We start from the raw sequence: 23,354 nt of genomic DNA, 5'->3' as shown, positions 1-23,354 counted from the left end.
CAGAAATCCTTTGTTAGAAAACTCTATTTGTGGCTGAGATTTTCACTGAACTATAAATCTACCCTCCCTCAAGATATTCTGCCTCACATAGTTGATGATCCACTGAAGAGCTAATTGAAAGCCATACATTTAACAGCCCATATTGCTTTTAGACCATTCTTGTTTATTAGCTCCTTACAGAAATTTTGGGAGTCTAAGGTATATCAAATATTCAGAAAAAATCAAGAAAATAATTTCACGTTTTCCCCCTTAAAAACAGAAAATTGAATGTCTGTATAATATGCAGAGCAGGGATGACAAGCTTCTGTGGTACAAGCAGGTAAAGACAAAGTCCCACAGCAAGGTTAACATTTTCTATTTTTTTAACAAATTCTCTACGATACCAGTTTATCAGTTGCAGCAGCTGACTCTTTGCTATAAAATTCTTCCTATAATTGCACCAATTAGGTGCTCAAGAAATAATGATGAACATTTAAGGACTGAACATGAATGCATGCCATATAAACACTTGAAATTCGTACGGCAGTGGGGAAATATATTTGATCACTATTTTAAAGAAGATACATGTTGTAATATGTTGGTAGCTGAAAGCCAGAAGTTGAGATTTCAGATTCTGCTCCTACTGAACATGTTTAAAAGATCTAGAGCCTTAACAAAATACTGGTAAGTAGGAAGATTATATCTGCAATACATTCTCCATTGGTTAATCCTGAGTCTAAAGGTACTTTTCTCCAACTCTTAGCACTCTGACATTTGAAATAGTCTAAGGTAGTGAAACAGAACATTAAGAGAAAACAAATGAAAGGCAAATGAAAACAAAGAAAACATGCTATTTTACAAAATCATGAGTTGATTTGCACACAAGTGAACTGCTGAACTGTTCAAGGCTGTGTCAATTATTTTGTCTACAGTTTAAACTCATTACATGTTTCCTTATTAAGGCAGTTTGTGTGTGCCCCTGTAAGTGCCAATTTTAAATTTAACTGACACATTGAAATGTACAAAACCAAAACACTTTTTCGCTTATTATGTTGGCTAGACATGTACTATTTCATTAGAAGTACTAGGAAGTGTTCCACAGCATCGGAATTCAATTATCTGTCCTTTAAATTGTTACAACAGTCCTGTCTGTCATGGTTTTTGGCCTGGACTAAAGAGTGCTCTCCCAAACTATTCTTGGGCACAATTCAGGAATTGGCAATGTTCAGAAACTACTCCCAAATGCCAATTTAGAAACAGCAATTATATTTTTAAAGACTAAGAGTTTAGTGTTCTGGCATTAAGACTAGCTGACACAGTACAGCTGTACTCATGACATACCCATAGACTTATTTAATTTACCAATATAGGCATGAGCATAACATCCCAAAACAATACTTCTCAAAGCACAAATACCACAGAAAAATCAGATGTCAACAAAAGTTTGGCATCACCCAGAAGATTAAATTAAATTCTTTACATAGCCTAAGATTCAGACATTTTCCAAGGGTATTCATAAAAAGTTTAAGCGAGGAAAGAGAGAGGCCAGAAATGCAAGCCTGCTGTATTGCATGAAGATAATCGCAATTTTAGATTTATTTTTATTTTTCATCTTCAGCACAGGGGGAAAAAAACCTGACCTACAAGTGCTTGAAAAAGTCATATTTCATTGTAGCAAAATTTCACCCAGCAAAACGGTACCCCTTTGCAGCTCTATAACATACCTATTGATTAATCCTAAAGAATGACAGCACAGTCATTTTAGGATAGATAATAGAAGTAGACTAAGAGAAATCCACTTTCCTGAACAATACATTTTAAAGGGACCTAAATTCTTATAGACACCCTTGCACAAAGACTTGTTTAAAGAAGTGGAGAAGTCTACCTAAATGTAGACCCTAAAGCATCTTCAAATGTAGACTACTTCCATAATGCTGAGATTTCCAGAAGAACAGAGTGTTTAAATAACATATGCTAACCAGCCTATATAAATATATATAGTTAAATAGTGTTATATACTAATAAGTCTCTCACCTTTTTGGAGTAATTCGAAGCTGTATTACTCCCCTTATGGGAGCTGGCTGAAAACAGAAATAGGAAACAGTTCCTTGTTGGATTCAGTGATTTTTTTAATGCACCATTTAAAAAATATTTACACCTTTATATATCATCTTCCAGGCGAAGCCATGTATTGGATTAACCTAGGTGCTGAAGTAGCATTCCTTTCTCCTGGCTGACTGAGAAGTAAAACCAGTACAATTTCTTGATGCCAAAACAGTCATGATAAGAATTAATTTTTATCTTTCTAGGCATCTGCCTCTAAATCTGACCAATAATAATAGCTTAATATGTGCTGTCTCCCTTCAGCAGAAATGTTTTGCTCCATAGTTTCAGGTGAATATTTATTAAGAAGAGTTTGGAGTAAAAATCACAGGGAAAGGAAACAATTTAGTAGAAAGAGACATATAGGAAAACACTGCGCATTTAATACATTTCAATAGTGGCCAGTTGCAGGTATGTGCTCTACTATTTGTATATGAATTGGGAAAAAAAAAAATTCTTACTCACCCTATCTGGAAATAAGTGCTAATGACAATATCAATGGACTATCAATCAAATTATTATACAGTATTATTAACCAATACTGTAGGGCTCTTTCCAGAGGTGTATTGCAAGATGCCTCATATAAGCTTCTACATATTGGCCATAGCTTCCAAGCAATTCTAAAAGGGTAATGAGGATTTTTTTTTTTTCTGAAAGGTTTAATATTTTAGAAAATAATCCCCTATGCTTTACACATTAAGTATTTAGTTATGCAACACACATAGAGATCATGGAGGCTGTCTTTCTGATATCCCTTTTAAACTTCCCATATTTCTTCTAAAGCTCATCCTTGAAGTCATAACTCTATCTAATCAGTAGATCTTCCAGCTCTTGTTTCAGTTGAAGAGTATTAACCTATAATTCAATTTTCTGTGCTTCATTTTCCTGTTAATATTTTCTTCTGATACCCTCTCAAGAAACCATTCTTTCCCTGAAGACATATGTGGCAAACTTGGATAGCCCCTATGTCTAAATATTTTTAACTGCTTTGGGTTTTTTAGTCCAACTGATCAGTATTTTTAATCATTAAAGTTGTTCTTTCATATTGTACTAACTACTATAACCAACTTTTTGCCTTATAAAGTGCTATGAACTAGCAAAAAATAAGAGCATGTCTGTGTTAAAGGAGCAGGCAGAAACTTAAAGAAACCCACGCATTTAAAATAAACCTGAAAAAAGTTGCATAAAAGCAAGGTCATAAAGCCCATGAAGGGAGGGCAATTAGCATGATAAGAGGGACCATCCCACCTTGCAGAAGTTGCCTCTTAAATGCCTCAAAGCCTGGCTTGTAGCTTCACCTCCTGTCTTATGCAGACTGGCCATTACACACCCAAAACTCACCTCCTCCCTCCAGGAATGCCAACCTGGCCTCAGCAAAACACCTGACACCTCCACAAATGGGCAAATGCTATGAGTCATTAATCCTTAATAGTCCAGTCTTATGTGCACTAAAGAGTATAAACTCAAATCTACAAAACACAAAAAAATAACTAGAGAGGAGAAAGATGAATTGCATATCAGTAGCAGTCACTTGCCTCATGAACCTGCCACAGCAATTCTATCAGGGTTCACAGGCACAGAGCACAAGACCAGCAATCTGGGATTAACAACATGAGAGAAGTGAAAGAAAGACAGTGCCATAGAGGCCCTGGAAAACTACTTCAGCAGCTTCACTGCTGCCTTAGTAAAGAGCTTCAACCTTACTAATACCAAGGGACCTGCTATGCCAAACATCATATTTATTTTTACATGAGAAGGGATTTCCCCCCCAAATAAACAGTGTGCCGTTATAGCTAGCACTGTGTAAGAATAGTCAGTCTTTTGCATTAAACATTGCTGGAAAGCTTTGTCAATATTGAGAAAATTCGAGTTTCCATAGGATAGCACATATACTTCAAATGCATCTTGATATCATATGAGTCATATAGAGAAAAAACTTCAGAGTGCTTCCCTCTGCTGCTGTTTTTGATGTGTTGATATGACCACCTTGAAAGACATGTTTTTTCACACCTGCTTCAAGACCCACATTAAACAGATAAAAAAAACTCCCAAGAAAAACCCTAATGCAGTATTTTAAAGAGAAGAAAAAGATTTTGACCCAAATCAAATTAAAGGAGTGATGAATACAGCCAAAAGTGCAGACAAAATTACTAAAGCCATATTTTCTGAAAGATTCAGTATTAGTATCAGGGCATGTTTTCAGAAGAGTCCAGCACTAAGAAAAAAAATCTAAAATTTGCAGCTTGCTAAGTAGGCTGCAAAGTAGCATAGCCAGTAATTTCATAATGCTTTTGACAAACCAGTATTTACTAAAATAAGTAAATAGGAACTGAAGTCTTAAAGGAGCAACTCCATATGAAAACAATCTTTTAAAAAAAGGCAGATTAAATTTCTTTGGCAAAAATAAACTCTCTAGCATTTCTAGCAATTATACCAAAAAATAACAGGCTTCTTGGAGCTTTTTGAAAAGCTCTAGAGGGCATTCATAATACCGTACTCAAGCTTAAATCTTAAGTATTGAAGACTAATCCAGAAACTCAAATATTAAGCTCATTCAATTCCATCTTCAATTTATTAGTTAGGCCCAAATCTAGAGTATCTCCAATGATCTTCAACAAGCAGTTATGACTAGATAAGAATTAAAATTTAATTATAGCAATTAAAATTTAATAATTTTGTTCAAGTTTCATCAGCCTAAAAGTGGCAAACTAACACCAAAAAAAAAAAAAAAAAAATCAAGCTTTCCCTTTAGTTTTTAGGTCTCTACTACATAAACCAGTCTTTCCAAGAGTTGCATGTACTCTGTACAGGTCTAGCACACTTGGGAAAAAACAAAACCAAAGCACAAGACGACCACACACACCCCATCAAAAAATAAATTATGCAGTTACATTAACAATTTCAGAAAATAAGCCATGTATTTACCTAGCAAGAGAAAACACAGCCTGGATAGTCCAGACCGCATTCCAAACTTAATAGTAAAAGTTTTGGGGTTGCTAAAAAATACCATAAAACTGCATTAAAAAAATTCTGAAAGGCATTCAGCCTAGTATGTTTATGACAGACTACCCATTTTTGCTTTCAACTGGATTTTTAGCCAAATGTTTTAAGTGTCTGGTCTCTGTGCTTATTGTTTTTTCTATATATAAAGCAAGAATATTACAATTCAACCAGCAAAATCTTCTCTGCTGAGGATATCAGCCACTTAATGGTCAAAAGACATCAAGACATTAAAGTGAGTTGTTGCCTAACCCAGAAAACAGTAAGACAAGCAAGAAGACTTGTTAAGCTCCTGTAAGTGCTAAATAAATATGTAAAAGCTGATTAATAAGCAGAAAGAAAACTTTAGAAAGCTTATTCTAATGAACATGCTAAGCAGTTTATTTAAAGAGCACACAAAAGACTACATATAAAATATTTTCCATGATGACACTGTAAAACAGTAAACTTTTTTTTTAGTGATTATGCTTAAGTCACAGTCTGTGTTAGGTAATAATTGTGTCCTGTTGTTCCGTAACAGTTTCTAGGCAGGGTTCTATAGCAAAAGAGAACTCTTCCTTATTAAAGGTCACATAAGGGAAATGCTGAGGCAGGAAGAATCTTTGCCCTGTTTCAATTATTTCCCACCTTGCCCTCTAAACAACTAAAAATACATCTTCATGCCTTTTTTGCTTCAAGAGGAAAACTGCAAAGCATAAATATCTTTGAGTGTCAGAAGAAAACGAACAATACCGCTTCTTTAAAAAAAAATATAATGGAAAATAACTACTATTACAGGCAATACAAATCAAAGACAGAAATGAGATGTTTCAACAAGGATATTGTAAGTGGATGGAGACTAAGTGTACAGTTATTACAATTTACTCACACAGAGAGGAAGGGTACATCGAAAGTACAAATACAACAGACATTACATACTTTAAGCGCTAATATCTTTCTGTTTTCATGTGTATGCACAGGGCAGACATGATTACACTAATTTCAGATGGAATTTAGGTTTTCTGCTATGTTACCTGGGTATAATGGGGTTTCTAGGCAACAGCTATATTTAGGGCAGTTAGTACTCCACGGTTAAAGGGGTTCACATCAACATGGGAAGAGAACACATCTCACACATTTCCAGAAAAAGACTGAGTTAAAAAAAAAAAAAAAAAAGGGAAAAGGATTCACATCATGTTACACTGTATAACTGAGGTGTAATTTCAAACACATTTACTAAAGGAAATGTTTACAACTGTTTATAAGCAATCTTCCCAGCTCCTTAGGCCCCTACTTTATCTCCTTTTTCCAAAGAGGTTAATCTTCTCAGCACACAGTGGAGACTAAAAGCAGATTTTTCCAGTTATACATACAAGCAAGGCCTAAGGAGATACTGAAAAGCATCTAAAAGCTTAATTCCTTATAGATATTTAAAAAAAAAACAAAACAGAACAACCCCCCTAGTTCTCAGATATATAAACACTATAACAAAAAAATCTGTAGATGAGTCAGTACAATCCACATGTGATAACACTATCAACCTTTCCCTTAGAAATTCTAGCATGTGTTTTATAGAACTTTATATAGGGAACATCAGCTAAAGACACTGTGTAGAGAAGTAGTGAAAGAAAGCAATTTCTCCCATCTCTTTTGCTTCTTTTAAATTTTCAGGAATTTGGTTGTATAGATCAGCAGACATTTCTTGCATATTCACTACTTCCATCTCACTAGTACACTGGTGCTATATCATGTCAGAAACAACATCAAACAAGTTTTCATAACTGCCATACAGATAAATTTCAATCAGAAGGGCTTCAACTCTTCATGACAAATAAACACATTAGAAAGAATCTCCTATTTTATACAATCACTTCTGGAAAGATTAGGCTTTGCAGCAAGCTGAAGTTGGTAGTTTTTAAAAGGAAATTCAGACATCCATTGTCTTGTCTTTCAGGAGATCAAGGACACCCAACATAGGATACAAGTTCAACCTTGTGCAAAAGCCTACTTTCCTCCTCTGCTTCCCTAGGTCTTATAGTTAAGATCTTTGATACCTTTGGATATAAAAAAAACCATTATTTTCCAGAAAAAGCCTTAACTTACACACCTCACTAAAGCAGGTAATTGGTTTTTTACCAAGAAACATCCTTTTTCACCAACAGAACTATTTGGACCACATAATTGCATTCAATGACTAACCTACTGGACTACAAACAGATTTTAAGACCTTTCTAGACAAATAATATTATTAGCCTGCTTTGCTGACCAATGAAAAAAAGACCAAAACAGACTACCACAGATATGCATTATCCTTCACTGCTTTCTTCAACCAAACCAAATTTTAAACTGTAAACAGAAATACAGGTTGCCTTATTGAGACAGGCAATAAATATCATCAGATCAAAGGAACAAACAAGAAACCCTAACAATACCACCAAGCAAACACTTGCAAAAACAAACAAAATACTCCCAGCTTGCCAGTGGAAGGACTCTTCACTCCATAAACAAAAATATTTCACTATCCTATGCCTTTCTGGAGTTTTTTATGGAGTTGCCTGATTTCCCTAAGCATGTCTGATCAGACACAGCTGTGCATCAATACCTTCCCTTGTACAGCTATGAAAGATGAGGCAACAGTTGGTGCCCTGACTGCTGATATTTGTCAGTATCTGCAAGCTGCTATAGAAATGAGATTTGGAGGAGTGAGATGAAGAGCTTCCTGCCAAAATGCAGTTAATAGTCTGCTGTATAAAGTGTTACTCTATTCTTTTGGTTATATGCAGGGATAGGTTAAGTAATAAACACACCAGAATGGAGTTGGCCTAGCTGTTTCTCTGCTATACATCTCTGGACTAGCCAAAACACCTCCTCTGGCCTATTCTTTACTTACCTTCCATGTCACTGCCAAATTGAATGTATGTGATTTGCTAGGTTTTACAGAGAATGCAGCAACTGAAGCCTCATTCTTCTAACATAACTTTTCATTCCATTAAAATAAAGCATGTACACCACTAGAGTCACAGCCACAGTGCAAATTCCCACAGCAGTCTAATGAGAAAGCTCATAAGTCTCTCCTCCGAACATGTTATTGAAGGTTATCTTTTGTGGGTTCACATCCAGTAGGGTATTCCATTATTAGACTGGAGTGCCTAAGGCTGGTGGATGTAAATCTGTGTGCTCTGGTTCCCACTCATACTGCCTACAAAAACAGGTGTGCCTTAAAACCTGTAGGCAATGAAAATCTAGGCTTGGACATATCTGCAACCTCAGTTTCTGGCACATGCAAGCATTGATTCACTCCATAATCAAGATTTAGTCCTGAAAGAAGTTAAGAGAGAACCAAAGAAATGTAGAGGAAAAAGATGGAGACAAGTGGTGATATAGGAGAGACTTGCAGAATGAGACAGAGTAAAGAACACGGGGCACTTCTGAAGAGAAGACAGAAAAGAAGACCAAAGGCATTCAAATCACTTGTACAGACACTGTGAAAGAATAGGGCAAGAGTTCCAGATTCAAACAAAAAAAAAAAAAGATAAAGAAAAGATGCATACAAAGCATTTTAATAGAGCTTTAATGTTTTAATGATGAATACGTGATGAAAATCAGGATTAATATTTGATTTTAGAAGTTAATGTTACCAGCTCAGTGCTTTAAAAAAAATTAGTCACCACATCCATTAGTTTGTTATTTATTTGAGTGAACACTAGTATTGTAAAAGTTGTTCAGAGTAATTATAACACCATTAATGACTCTATAAAGAGACTATTGCTTGCAGCTTTGGAGACTATTGCTAACACTTTTGTTAGGTCCTTGAACATGTTCTGCTTTCCCGGAGGCAATGTCATGTTTTGACCTAGCCGTCTGTTTTTCTTGATGAAAATTTCTATATATATTATCAATTTTATTATAGATAATGTGTATTCAAATATGTATATTCTGTGTTTCTTTGACTTGGATCTTCAATTTTCTATTCACAGTGACTTTTAAGAAAGTTCTTAATTCTTCGAACAGGAGTCCTCACTCAAATATAAGATGACCAGATTTTATTTCCTTGAAATGAAAGTAAAAAGCGACATTTCCCTCAAAATTAGCAAAACTTACTGGCTTCAGAATCATTCAGCTTCCAATATATGTCAGTCAAATGATTTTCTTTTGTCTTAAGTGCTTTTCATTGCAATTCACTGATGTCTTCCTGTTTAACAATATCTTGTGTATGTGCTTTCTCTTTCCAAATATCTCACTTTCTTCTGGAAGGAGAGACTCACTATTTCCTTCTAATTCTGGCAGTCTCATCATGGCTTTAGAAAGAACAATGGTGATCAAATTTTGGGTGATTAAAGTGTTTGGGGTGTGGGTGCAGAAAAATAGGATGGATCCCCCACAACACAGACTTGCTGTGATACAACATGAGGCACATTTCATTCAGATCAGGATTAAATGCTTTCAGGCATTTGGGGATCAGTCAGGTCACAAATACTTGGACAAATCTAATGTTGTGTATTTTCTGTTAGCCTCTACTATTCCAAACTAGGATGCACAGACCATTGCTTTATGTTTACTGTTGTATATTTGATATCAGGGTAACTAAATGGAATGGATTGAGGACAGCTTTGATTTTCTTAATTGCTTCTCACAGTATCAGCCACAATTCATAATTATTGCAGCTTTTACTACTTCGTAATCTGCTACAGTTTGCTAATGTCTTGGTTCTGCTTTTGTCTATCTAACAGCTTTCCTTGCATGATGAGTCAAATTTCACCATTTCCTTTCACTCCAGGAGTGAAAGCAGGAGTACACAAGGCCACATAAGCATTAGAGTCTTCCATGATGCTGAAGCTTGAGATGCGTAACAGAGGAGCCACGCAGGCACCTGATGCCCAATGTCATGTGGCACTTCTCACTCAGCTTGGGTGGGTGGGTGGGTGGGTGAGTGTGAGGTGGCACAACACAGGCAAGTAGAGGAGAGCTCTTATTGAATTAGCACTCCTACATTTCCAGCTCCTGTAAGAATAACACAGGAATCCCTTTTACCACAGGTGTAGAAGTGAAAGAAACAGAATTTTTTCTCTGAAGAATATAATGGGTTTCATGTTATTTAGTTTTAAACAGTGTAGCATTCATGGTAGCTTTCTTGGTTTTACTGCTTGCATTCTGATACCCTTTTTGAATAAAACTGATTTTCATAGCTCTTTTGACAAGATCCACATTTCATGGAAGAAACTTCAGTGTTTTTCTGAAACCAACATAATTATTTTTATGTGCATTCTTTTTATTACTTACTACTGTCTGAGTCCCACAGCAACTTGAAAAGCCATTAACTTTCCCTGCTGTACTGAAGTGTTGCAGTGAGTTTTGATTCACGTGAGTCAATGCTAAGTGTGTACAGTTTAACTTATTAGCAAATCTTCTTGGGAATAAAGTTAAATCACTGGCCAGATATAGGCTTCACTCTCAGGTAAGACAAGCTATGGTCCTCTTTGATACTAGATTTTATATGAATTAATTTATCTAAGTAATACCCAGTAAACTTATCCAGAAATCTGAATGTTTTCTTTGATGGCAACAAAGATGGCTTTTATCACATACTTAAATTTCAGCTTCTGCCATTTCAGAAACCAATGAGAGTGTGCTTATCCTTGTACATTTGGTCTACCAGAGTAGAGATTTTTAGGCCATATTCTTTTAAATTTGCTTTCATTACGCTTACAAATTTTTGTTAGAGCTCCAGAATCATACATGCACTTCTGACATGACACTCCAGGAGAAGGCCCTTAAGACCCCAGGCACTTTCTTAAGACAAGACCCAGAAATTATACTTTGCCATTCGCTATTCATATAAGAACTGAGACATTAATCTAAAAATCTGTCTTCCTAAAATTTTTTCATTAAATTATTGAAAAGTTGTTTGATACTGAATTTGTGAAGTTATAGTTATTAACTATAAAAGAATAAATGATTATTAGTCATGCACTGAGCAATGCGAATTGTTACAATTTCCTTTTTTTTCTCATTCTTCAATGTGTCAAATGTATTCTGCTACTTATCAATAAAATATAGTTTTGTTAGACATTAATATTTATGAATTTTTGCTATGTAGAAACACTAAAACTAACAGCATGACTGCATCTCTACTTCAACATGCTAATAATTTTTTTCAGGTACGGTATTCTGAAATGCATTTTTCACTTGGAACATAGTTTCATAGCTTAAAATGTGTTTTAATGTGTACAAGTTTATCATATTTTATATACATTCATTTGACACTTTTAAAGCATCTCTTTTATGCATATAGCAAAACTGTTGCTCTCCTGCTTATGCATCTCTTCCCTTGGATTTTTTCACTTGCATAGATCATCTCTTGAGATTACAGGCACAGAGCCTGTATGGATGGTCTGATCTAAATTTCATGTCATTTGAGGAGAGAAGAAAACAAGGTAAAAAGTTTGGCCATGGATAAAGCAGGTTTTTCAATGACTGCTCTGGATAACATTCACGATAACGAATAATGAATTTTACATCCACACACAGAATAAGATCACTGCGGTATCCAGAGAATTGCTCTTCACTGCATAGACTTGCTTCCATTTTTTGCCTGGTACAATGGTGTCTTGATTGCTGATTGATTATTTAAGTATTATGGTGATACAAAGGAAAAGGTTGTTTGGGAGACAAGAATCTTTTACATATACACACTGATATATAGGGGGAAAAAGGCATAAGATTTCAAGCACAAAAGCCTTTCTACAGTCCATCTTCAGAGAAACAACAACAGTTTAGAGAACTTCATCCACTAAGGAAATTAACTGCACAGACATATTTCATTGCCTGGTATCATCCAATCTTTGATTCAAAGCGGACAGCCTTAAATCTATGTCATCTATTCTTTTAGCAGGACTGCAATTCCACACCATATTGCCACAAATCATGCACACATTTCTTTGTTATCATATGTTCCTTCATCTTCAGATGACAGTTTGATACAGTTTATGAGCTCACACAAGTCTATTCTGTATTTTTTTCTGACAGACAGTTGATTTTTGGTGTTGTACATAGATCCAGCACTTCTGAGTTTAGAAGCCTAGCCTTACAAGAACCCTCAAGAGAAGCAAGTAGGGTTTTTTCAGATTTATAGGTGGGAAATTGTGCCAGAAACATCTCTTTATTGCTTAAAGAACCCCTTATACATTATAACCTTTTTGCTGCTGACAACATTTGGCAGAAGATAATTTAAAGTAATGCCAAGGCACAGACTTTTTCAAAATTGCTGGCTATACATCCTTAACTTGTGCTGAAATGAAAGCACAGTTCTCTTTGAAGTTACTGGCTCAGAAAGTTGTATCCCTGTTGGCATTCTTGTCAGTGGTCTCAGCAGACAGAAGCAGCTTCTCTGTTGAATAGCTCTTGGTTAAAGTCCAGCAGATAAATACAACTGCTCCCACAGTTGAACTAATTCAGTGGACAGATAAAGGGATTTAATTCTCCAGCTTTCCCAAAGCTGCTCCTTTTGAAACAGTAAATTCAGTGAACAGAAAACAAAATGTATAAGCCTTCCTAAGATAACCCAGGAAATCATCAAATTAAATCTAAGTATTAGAAAATTCATTCTTGGTATTTGACTTGATGTATTTCATGATATTGCCTTTAAGCTTCCTAGTTCTCTACATATTATAGTCTTTTTGTCTCCAGTATAAAATGCTGCAAAGCCATACTTCCTCCTGCATCTTCAAAGCTTGGGGAATCTGACTAGGTTAGGCTTTTAGACTAAAAGGCTTTTTGGCTGGAGGTTAATTACTGGGTTAATGCAGACACTTAACTGAAATGTGCTTACTTTGCCTAACAGGCTTAAATAATACCACAGTTTATATAATCTTATGGGATTATAATAAACATATAACAAACCACTAGCTTGGGAAGCTCTCTCTATGGACCTAAGTGGTGCACCAACAGGTGTTCAGCGCTCCAGTGGTTGTACACAGACCCATGATATTAACTAACATCTGAGGCCAGTTTATGTTAATTACCCACCACAGGGGGCATGTCTGCAATGTTCTCTGCATGTTACAGTTTAGGGGGAATTAGGTATTGAGGTGTGTTTACAATTCTGTAGGTCTTTTACAAACACCTCCTAAATATATATTACTGTCTTCTATCTGCTGTTTGCTGAGACCGATCCTGAAGGTGTAGTTCTCGCATTACTGATTAATTACTTGTTGCTCATAAATTCTTCAACTCTGATTTAGCTCAAATCAAGTGAACAGAGAAGTTTTTCCCCTGTCTAAGTGGTAATATTGAGTTTTATGCCATGCACCGTGCAACTCCTTGGAGATCAGCAGAGATCCTGGGTCACCTTTATTTCCAGGGAGAGAAAAATATTGAGAAAACCTCTGTAAGTAACTGCTGGAATAATGAAGGCACTTGGGATGGAGGAGTATAGAGGAGTGACACCTAGGATATCTGGCAGTGCTGGAACAAGAGCAAGGGAGAAAAAGCTCCTTAGAAAACAGCAATAAATTTGGACCTCAGGAAGATGCTTATATCCCATGTCTGTAGAAGAAGAAGCAAGGATAAATTTTGACTGGGAATGCAATCACCAAGCTGCAATTTACTGTGAGCAGTGCACAGAGGAATAATAAAACCCACAGACAAGAAGACCATTATCATTTTGACAATGAGATCTCTCTCTAAAAAGTCCTAATTTTTTTCTTGACTTCAGATTCTGAAAACAGACTCTAAGGAAGTTACAAAACACAGGCACTGTCTGAAATAGTGTCCTTTCTGTTAAGTTAATCCTAATTATTTCTGTTTGTGTGCAATATGAATAATAAAGTATAACAGGTAAACCTGTGGATTTTTTCTAAATGAAACATCCATGATGTGCTGACACACACTGGCATTTTTAAGGTTATTCTCCTCCTGCCTGGACAGGATAAACTGCATTTAGGTCAGTCTGAGGAACTGATTTGTATTGTCACAAGAACAATGTGTTTTATAGTTTTGTCTGACTCTGCCTATCTATTTATAATTCTTGGTCCACCTCACTCTTTGACAAGCACCCTGTCATGACTTTTCTTCTCTTAATGTGCTCAAAATGGTGACTTTGAGCTGCCCTTCCTCTTTCCCTTCCAACTGGGAGATCAGAATTACACTGGTTTCTAAGTAAATATATTTGAATACTGCAAAAACAGATCCCATTCAAATTAATTTGTTTCACAGTTTGATCAGTGCTCTAAATGTAGGTTTCCTAGGACTTTATATGGCAAATTTCATTGCATTGTATCATCACTGTTTGAGGTATATTCCACAGCTTTTTATCGTGGTGTTTTATAAGATATACTTGATAACATTTTATGTAGCCACTTTACCAGATAGCATGAATAGCATTTTAGCAGTAAACATTCAGGGCATGTTTCATGGCATACAGTTGCCTACAAATATAGAAACACAGAAAAACAGAGATAGAAGACAGGAAGAGCAATGTTAACTCTCATTATTCTGAAGAAAATAATTGCAAAACTGAACTTTCTCTACAGTATATCTTTTTGTACGAGGCAATGCACTGTACAGTGATTCAAGCACAGGGCTTTTCTGTTTTGTTTCTTACATGATAGAGATGCTCTCTCCCAGGTGTATTTCCAATCCAATAGTACTTGTAACATAATATTTCTGTATATCCTGCTAATATATACTCACTTTTTTCTGATATATTTTCTGCTTTCTCTCCTCAAAAATAATTTCCAAGTCCTCTGACATAAGACGCTCCTGCAGAATTGCAGTCCCTATCCTTACTCATCCAAGATCCCTGCAGTCAGTGCACTTCTGCATCGTTCAAAGATGGTCTGCAGCCAAGCTCCCCAGGCAAAGTCCACAAAAGTAACTCAGGCATTAGACAAAGAAGTAGGGTACCAAAAAATAGAAGTAAGAGGGCTAACATTCATATGGTTTCCTTGGTGGTGGGAAGGAGTCAGAAGAAAGGAAGCACAAAATTGATGGTTTATTTTTGTATTTGTTTCCATGGAAACTAAACAAAAAACCCCAATAACTTCTGGGTTTTTTTCTGTACTTCTTACAGGCCCACCATATTTGCTATGGTGACCATGAGGAACAGAATCATTAATAGACTTCCAACAGCTGTCAAATATGAAAAGGAAATAAGGAAGGCAAAGATTATGTTTGGAGAACTTAAAGTGAGGCTAGGAAGGGTTGGAAGGGGTATATTTGGTCTGAAAAGAAGGGCAGAATATCTAAGTGGCTGAAGGTTATGACTGAACAGTCTTGATATGACTTCTTGGTAGGAAAAAACACTCAAGAACCCAGCTCAACAAGGATTTTAGAGCACAAAAAAAATTAATTGGAACCAGCTTGTTTAAATCACCACTGGACAAACAAACACTGAAAGTGGCATAAAGTGATAGTGCTAAATGGACACCATTATGTCCCCCATTTAACAATACAGTGACCTGTAAGAGCAAGTAGTTCTAGAAGTCCATCATCCACCTCCTAGAGTCTTTCTAAACCAGCATCTCAATCTACTCACTGGAAGAGTAACCATGCAGAAAGCCACACATACATATTTACACAATCAAAAAGACAGAACTTTAGAGGCAAGACAGGTTTCAAAACCGGTTCAGTTTATGCTGTAATCATCTTTTCAATAATTTCTGTTTTAAATATATACTATCTTAAATAATTCACATTTTCTTGTAAGATGCACTTAATTTTTTATTGAATTGATTAAAATGTAGAAGAATTGTGATAAAAATTTTTTATTTAAAGTTGTACAAAGTCAAACCTCCTGCATGCAAATACCATACCTTGCAAGTACATTAATATGTAAGATAAAAATTACAACAGTGCACCCTGTCTTGAAGGAAGGAATACTGGCACCCATAAATGAAGCAAGTAACATCTTGAGGGTGACATCCAGCTGCCTATCCTGAAGTTCTGCATATAGAGAAACTTCAGAGAGGTCTCAGATTTCTCATTGACTCTTCCATCTTGAGGGTAAGGGGGAAAACATAATACTCAAATTTACTTCAGGGTATAGAAAATTATGGTGTGGTACATGGAAATGCCACCATATTTTCTTCAAAATACATGTTTTGGATGGTTTTTTTTCAACCAATTAAGTAATTATTTGCAGCAATGCTTAGTGCTCAGGGTAAGATTTCATCATCCAAAACTGCAAAGTACCAACACCATTAATACAGGACTAAACAAAGAATCAAATAGATGTAAAGATGTGAGTTCAACAATATATAAATGATCAGAGAAAAGAGTGTTTATAAACATCACCAAAGGAGAAGATGAACAAGAGGAAGCAGGTTTCCTCCTTTGTGTATTGTTGGGAAACCTGTGTGAGCAAAGTACTGCACAGTTCAAGCATGGCAAATTATGTAATCTGTCCCTCAGCTTTTTTTTTTAAAGTATGATTTTCTCATCATTTCAGACCCATTAATCTGTCTAGTACATGTTTCTGCAGGCTAGTCAACAGGGGAATAGAAATTTCAATACTGGTTTGCCGTTGATGCATCAGATAAATTCTCAAGTAAGCTCTCTGTCATCCTGGCGCTCCACAGCAATTGCTGGATAACCAAAGTCTGCAGCAGTCTTCTGACATCAGTAGCACTTAATCTAAAGAAATTTGACCCATGAAGCAAGTCCTTCACATTCTGCTACTACTGATACTGACAGGTCAGTTACTAGAACGTCTACTGAAGCTACGGTAAAAACCATTTGACAGTAAAATGGTAATTTCCAGTCTGATGGCAAGTGAAGATGTCATGATGGTGTTCTCATGAACTGCTTCATATCGTGACCATTTAGTGGCATTGAATGTTTTTTTTTAGGTTTGATAGTCATAATTTGCAAGTAGCACCTTCTGCCTGCCAAGCTGTTGATGTGGTATGTGACTAAGAAGTCACATAACAGTCTGGCTCACATTATGCTTCCCATGGTGCATCACAAGAAATAAAATGAAAAAATCTCCAATTTTGTCAGACTGCCAAAATATCTCATATAATTCTGAAATCAAATCAGCATTTTTACTCCAGGATCAGCTGAAGGGGCAACACAGCAGGGCAAAATCCATACGTGATGCATGCACTGGTGACGACATTGTGACATAGATGGCTGAGAAGTCGATATTTCACTTACAAACAAGAACGAACTGGCTGGGGCTGTGAAGGTCAGGGACAGCTTTGACAGCAGTGAGATGCTGGAGTTTAAGATCCCAAGAGAATCCCAAGAACAAGACAAAAAACAGGATCACAAACTTAGATTTCATGAGAGCAGACTTTGGACTGTCCAGGGACCTACTTGGAGGAATTTCATGGGATATAATTATGAGAGAGAAGAGGGAGCCAAGAGAGGTGACTGATTCTCAATTTAACATATTAAATGTGTTACACATATGTGTTAATATATGCACATGTGAAAGTCCCCCCTTGATGGAGAATACATATTTGTGTTCAGTAGTTTTCACTGATTTCCTTGGGAGAATATACATTGGTTTTAATTTAATTTTCATTCCTATTCTAAAAAATCCTTTATAATTATCCACTTTGCAACTTTCCAAAAGTTTATTATGGTCCTCCTTCCCTCCAAAATTTCTCATTTAGAAATATCAGCTTTAAATGATGAAAAGAAGAAAGAGCTCTCCATAAGACAGATGACAACACAAACCATAAAAAACGCTTATGATAAAATATCTTTCTGACATCCAAATTGAAATCTAATAATAAGTAAAGTAGCAAAAGCTGATTATATTCTGATCCATTTCCTATGAATATATGTTTAAATATTATGCAATATCCTGTTAGCACAATTTTTCAAAAAAAGGTTATTTCCTGTCTTCTTTTTTCTCCATAACCAGAGAAAAACATTAAACTCTACATTTCCCATTTGAAATTGAAGTACCATCTGGCTTATTTTATTATTTCCCTTTCTTTATCTTGTAGTGTTGCTCACTATGACTGAATTATCAAAAAATATGGAGAAAAAGCAATTTAAGCTCAACATGTGAGTGCATATGCACAGATACAAGGCCTGATTCTGGAACGTACCCCTTATAAAACTAATTTTAATCATGTCAGAAAGAATCTATGGGCTCAGGGGTAAGAGAAGAAGGGAGAAAACAACTTTGCAAACTGTCTAAAGGGAAGACAAAAGCTGTAATTTTAGTTGTGTAGGGGTCATTGGAAGGGTTAGTGTAGAGGTGTCTGTTTACATGGAATCTTGGCTGCAATCACAAACCAACTACAGAGACACAGTAAGACCCATATTTTCACAGATTCAAAATGAGGAAATAATGAACAAGTTAAAGAAAATGCACAAAGATGGGGGCTGAAAGGCAGACAATTTCAGCTATGCTAAATATAGTAACTTTTCTGGCATGATATAAAAATTTCATTAAATACGTGGATAAAACAAAACTCTGGCTGAGGGACTTGTAAAAGAAATTCCTTGCATGATATGGATAACAGCAAACAGAGACAAAATAATAGCAACACTCTAGGACCTCCAGAAAGGTCAAAGACTGTTAAAACTCAACATAAAAAGGAATAAACTGTGCAGTTTTCTCTTTTAACTCTTTTATGTTACACAAGATGGACTGCAGCATTGAAAACTTGTTTTAGTATGTGCTGTGGTTCTTTTCTTGATCTAGCCTAGAAGAGAGAAGAATAAGTTGAATAACATTGTAGTAATTAATTAAAATTCAGGTTAGTTTGGCACTTCTGGAACTCGGAATCACATCTGACTAAATTACAGTTACAAATAGTCCTTGTATAAAATCAGCTCCTGTCTAGGCAAGACATTATTTAAAGTGGTACCCACTTACATTTGATGATCTTTTAAAAAAAAATCTGGCTAGATACAGTGGACCAAGAGAGAGAACGTAAGGGTAAACTCTTAAGTACTTTGCTGAGTTGTGACAATCAGAAAATAATAAAGATAGGCTTTGCTGCTTTGTTGAACCAGGGTGAACTTATTTCAGCAAGTACATATATAAATGTATACACACACACATAACTAACTCTGTTAGCATTTTTAAAAAGTGAATACAGACTTCGCTGCTCTCACAACTATTGCCAGTGTGCAGGCTTACACTGGTCCTAGGCAAAAACACAGAAAGGCTGGATATCATGGGCAGACAATCCAGACCAAGACATTTATTCTTTGCTATGTCTTTCAGTACCAAGAAGAGTTTGATTCTGTCCTTCAATAGGGAAAATTCTCTTGATCTCCTCTTGACTCACAAAATGAACACCATGGTCGATTTGCAACATTTCTACATATTTGTAACTTTTTCTCCATAGCCATATTCCATACATATAATCAGGATTTTGTATTTTTAGATGGAGAGTAGTACATCAAAATTATTCTTTTCCTGTTTATGAGTTTTAGAATTTCTATGTACATATGGATGCATGAACAAGACAAGATGTTGTTATCCAAAACTAAAAAAAATCCCAAACTCTAACTATATGCATATTTTTACAAATATTAAATCCATAATTTCATAAATGTTGTCAATTCATCTACTAATGATCAGCGCACAAGACAGCTGACAGGATTTCACAAGAAATACATCAATATGTTTTTCTTGCTAACCTATTTTTAATCATCCTTATATTTTAAGCAAGGTACAGTATGAGAAAGGATAAAGGAAATTGAGTGAAAGCTTGAAAGTAACTTAGAAAAAAGCAAGGGTTATTTTGTTCTTTTGTGTACTTTTACAATCTTTTAAATTTCTTCTTACTGCTTTTGTGCAGAACTTTTTCTTTTACATTTTCCTTTCTCCACTCCATGGCATGATGAAGCTGCTGAATACTGATACTTTTTATATGCAAAAAAGGAATCATCTTGATTGAAATAGAAATATCCTTCTTCTTTCTTACACACATTTACGGTAATACGGTAAAAAAGCTAAATGATTCCTCAGTGTTGTAAAGAAACAATAGCTCTGACAGTTAAAGACATTAATGACATCTCACATGGCATCTATAATGACATATTGTGACACTGCCATAATTATTTCGGTCATCACTTCATCCTATCAGTAGTCACATTTACTGTCTTTTTACTTCCCATTTGTTTCTCATATATGGTTTCTTATACAGAAAGTAGCACACATGTATTGGGACAGCAAATTTTGAAAAAACTTGTATTCTTCTTCAAAGCAATTAATTCCTACACATTTTATCAGATATTTCTATATCTCAGATTTCTTTAAATTTCAGACTATACTTAAAATTTAAAATATAGACTTGAGTCTCCTTTGTAATAAAACATTGCACATTTGGCTAGGACATGAATGTGCTACAACAGGAAGTTTGTTACTAATCTAGTACCAGTTATTAGGCTGATATTCTACTGCAGAGAGAAATTGTATAGACAGTAAAAAAGTAGTATTAGAACCAGTAATTCAAGCCTAATGAAGCAACATTAGCACTTTTATGTTGTACTTTCTAATTAGGAAGTCTGTTAATGAAATTGAGGCATTTACTTAATTGCTGTGAACAATTATTTTCAAATTAAGCCTAGCAATTAAATAGCATGATTAAACTCATGCTACAGGCTTTTTAGTAGAGATATGGTAAGTATCTTGCCTGTTGTATTATGCACGGTAGTCAAAACTGTGAAAATCTTTTGATTAGCCAATGTAAATTAAGTGCAATGCTGTTTCACTGAGATCGTGAATGAATATGCAAAAAGGGGAAAAAACTCACCTCTATTATGGAGTCCAAATAACAGCCACAAAAACTCTTGTAAAAACTAACTGTATTGGTGATATTTTCTCCTGATTTCTTCTGTACAAGGGAAGGTCAAGGAGACTAATGCAAATGTATCACATTAGCTTGCATTCCATGTAGCAGGGATGATGAAATAAAATGCATTTTCCCATTAAGGCCACAGCTAATGCTGAAAACCCTTTAAACCACTCGATCTCTCCTAGCACCTCACATAGGAATTTTTCTGGTGAACTAACTGAGATAATTGAGTAATCTGAATTAGTTATACCAGTAATAGTAAGATTGAAAGGTGATATATATGACTTCATAGGACATACATGTTTCTTTGAAACAGTGAAACACAGGACCCCATTCATCAATTCATCAGTGCAGGAAACTGGATGTAGAGTTGTGTCTCACATGAGATACAAATCTGGTTGTATGCTACTGGTTTGATTCTAATGATAAAAATGCCTTGAAACTTGGAAATGGGTATTTTCAATGTTCAGCAAACTAGCTAAGAACCTATTAAGAATATGTGATGTTTGCAGTATTAGAATCCCAGGGAGAAAGAGTTATTATTGGCAAGACAAAAATTGAGATTGTGTTCCCTCTCGTCAAGTAATATTTAGGTGCAATTCTTTTTCCACTAATAACACACTGAATTTTTTTAAAATGCACAATTTAAATAACAAATAAGTGATTAAAAATATTCACCTTCACAGCTTTTGTTTTCAAGTATAAATAGATCCTAGAGGAAACCTAAATTTCACTTCATTGCAATCATTCAGCATGTGTTTAGCTACTATTCTTAAGTATTTAAGGAAAAACATAAGAAATTGAACATGATCTAAATATCAAGCACATTCTGAAACAGTTTGATCAAGAACTAAAAAGTGAAGACTGCAAGTTGCCTAATGTGGTGGGATGGTTCTAAAACATTTCAAAAGATTAAATGGAAAAGTTTGAATAAATTTGGCCTATGACTTGAATTAATTTTCCCAAATCAGAGTCTCTTTTAAGATGGCATGTTTTCTTGGATTCAGATGTCACTCAGTATGAAATAAAATGTGAAAAGTAGGAAACAAAAATCAGATAAAGAGCATAAAGAAGAATTAACACACAATCACTTTCACATTAAAAAGAAAGATAAATAGGCGTTTTATTTTGCTTACTATTTGAAAGTGTTCAATTGAAGACATAAGACATTCTTTTTTTGCACTCGTTTGTAATTACAACAATCACCCTAAACACCTACCAATCAAAAATTTCTGGTTATTGGCAAAAGTTACTTCAATTCTCTTTTTTTTAGAAAAAGTAAGGCTAACACTGGGAAATGTTTTTCTTTTTAAAAACTTAAATGAAAAGAGTTATAGTCACTACAGTGCTGTACCATATATATATTATAAGCATTCATGCAACTTACTGGGTACAAAAGTAAACCCATTTTTCAGGTTTGAAATGAACGTGGGAAAGGAGGAACCTATGATTAAGTGCTATGAAGAAGCTGAAGAAGTTAATTATTGTTGGAAGATAAAAAGTTTACACAGATTAATGCTTCAAATTGCCTGCCACCAAGGTAAACAGCTTACATCAAAATCGGGATCTCTACAAACACTTTTGTCATGTGAATTTATTTTACACATTTCTCCCCTTTAGGCTGATCATTGTTTTTCCTCTCTCAGCTAACAGCCAGAGCCCAAAGGCCACCACAGGAGTCTCCAAGCTCAGCCTGGGCTTGGATTGACTTCCTGCAGGAAGGTGTGCCCAGACCCTGAGGACAAGGGCCAGGGTCTTTCAGGGGGTGCTTTTCTCCACCACAGCACCCTGCATCTTCTGAGCTGTGTTTTGGCCACACAACCACCATCGTTACTGTCACCTCTTGTAACACCCCGGACACTTAAATATATGGGGGTAAACTTAGGTTTCTCTGCTCTGGGTAAGCGTAAGGGAGAGATCAGGAGATCCAGGATGCAGCAGAGGGGAATATAGGCATGGGATGAGAAGAGTTGGGACACAGGCTAGACTGGAGACTTCTTCACTATAACCAATACTCCACATGCCAGTTAAAGATATGCAGACTGGAGCTAGACAAAACTGGCTTGGTTTTGGAAATAACAAAGAGAACTCAGATATCTAACAGCATCTAACATCCACAAAAGGCAATGTACCTATTGAGATGTAACATGGAGCTGCAGACTAACAAAAAAAGGAAAGTTTAAAAAACATGTTAGAAAACATATAGGAGTAGACTTAGATGAACCTAAGGCATGTAAGAAAGAAGGAGGAAGGAGTAAGGAAGAGGTAGATTAAGAGTGTCAGCCTTTTTTTGTAGGAGAGGTGCTCCTCCCTGTGATCCTCTTCCTGTCTCTCCTCTGGACCCACTCCAAAAGGTCCATGTCTTTCTTGTGCTGAGGACCCTAAATCTGGGTGCAGTACTCCAGGTGGGGTCTCATGTGAGCTGAGTAGAGGCAGAATCACCTCCTTTGACTTCTTGACATATCAACTTCTTGACGTAAATATGATCTCAGACTTTGACTAGCATGTAGCAATACAATCTTT

The sequence above is a fragment of the Corvus kubaryi genome, unplaced genomic scaffold (genome assembly GCF_017639235.1).
Source record: "Corvus kubaryi isolate FWS band 111438036 unplaced genomic scaffold, C.kubaryi_AGA036_p1.0 68, whole genome shotgun sequence".
NCBI lineage: Eukaryota > Metazoa > Chordata > Aves > Passeriformes > Corvidae > Corvus > Corvus kubaryi.
Note: the sequence above shows the minus strand (reverse complement) of the source record.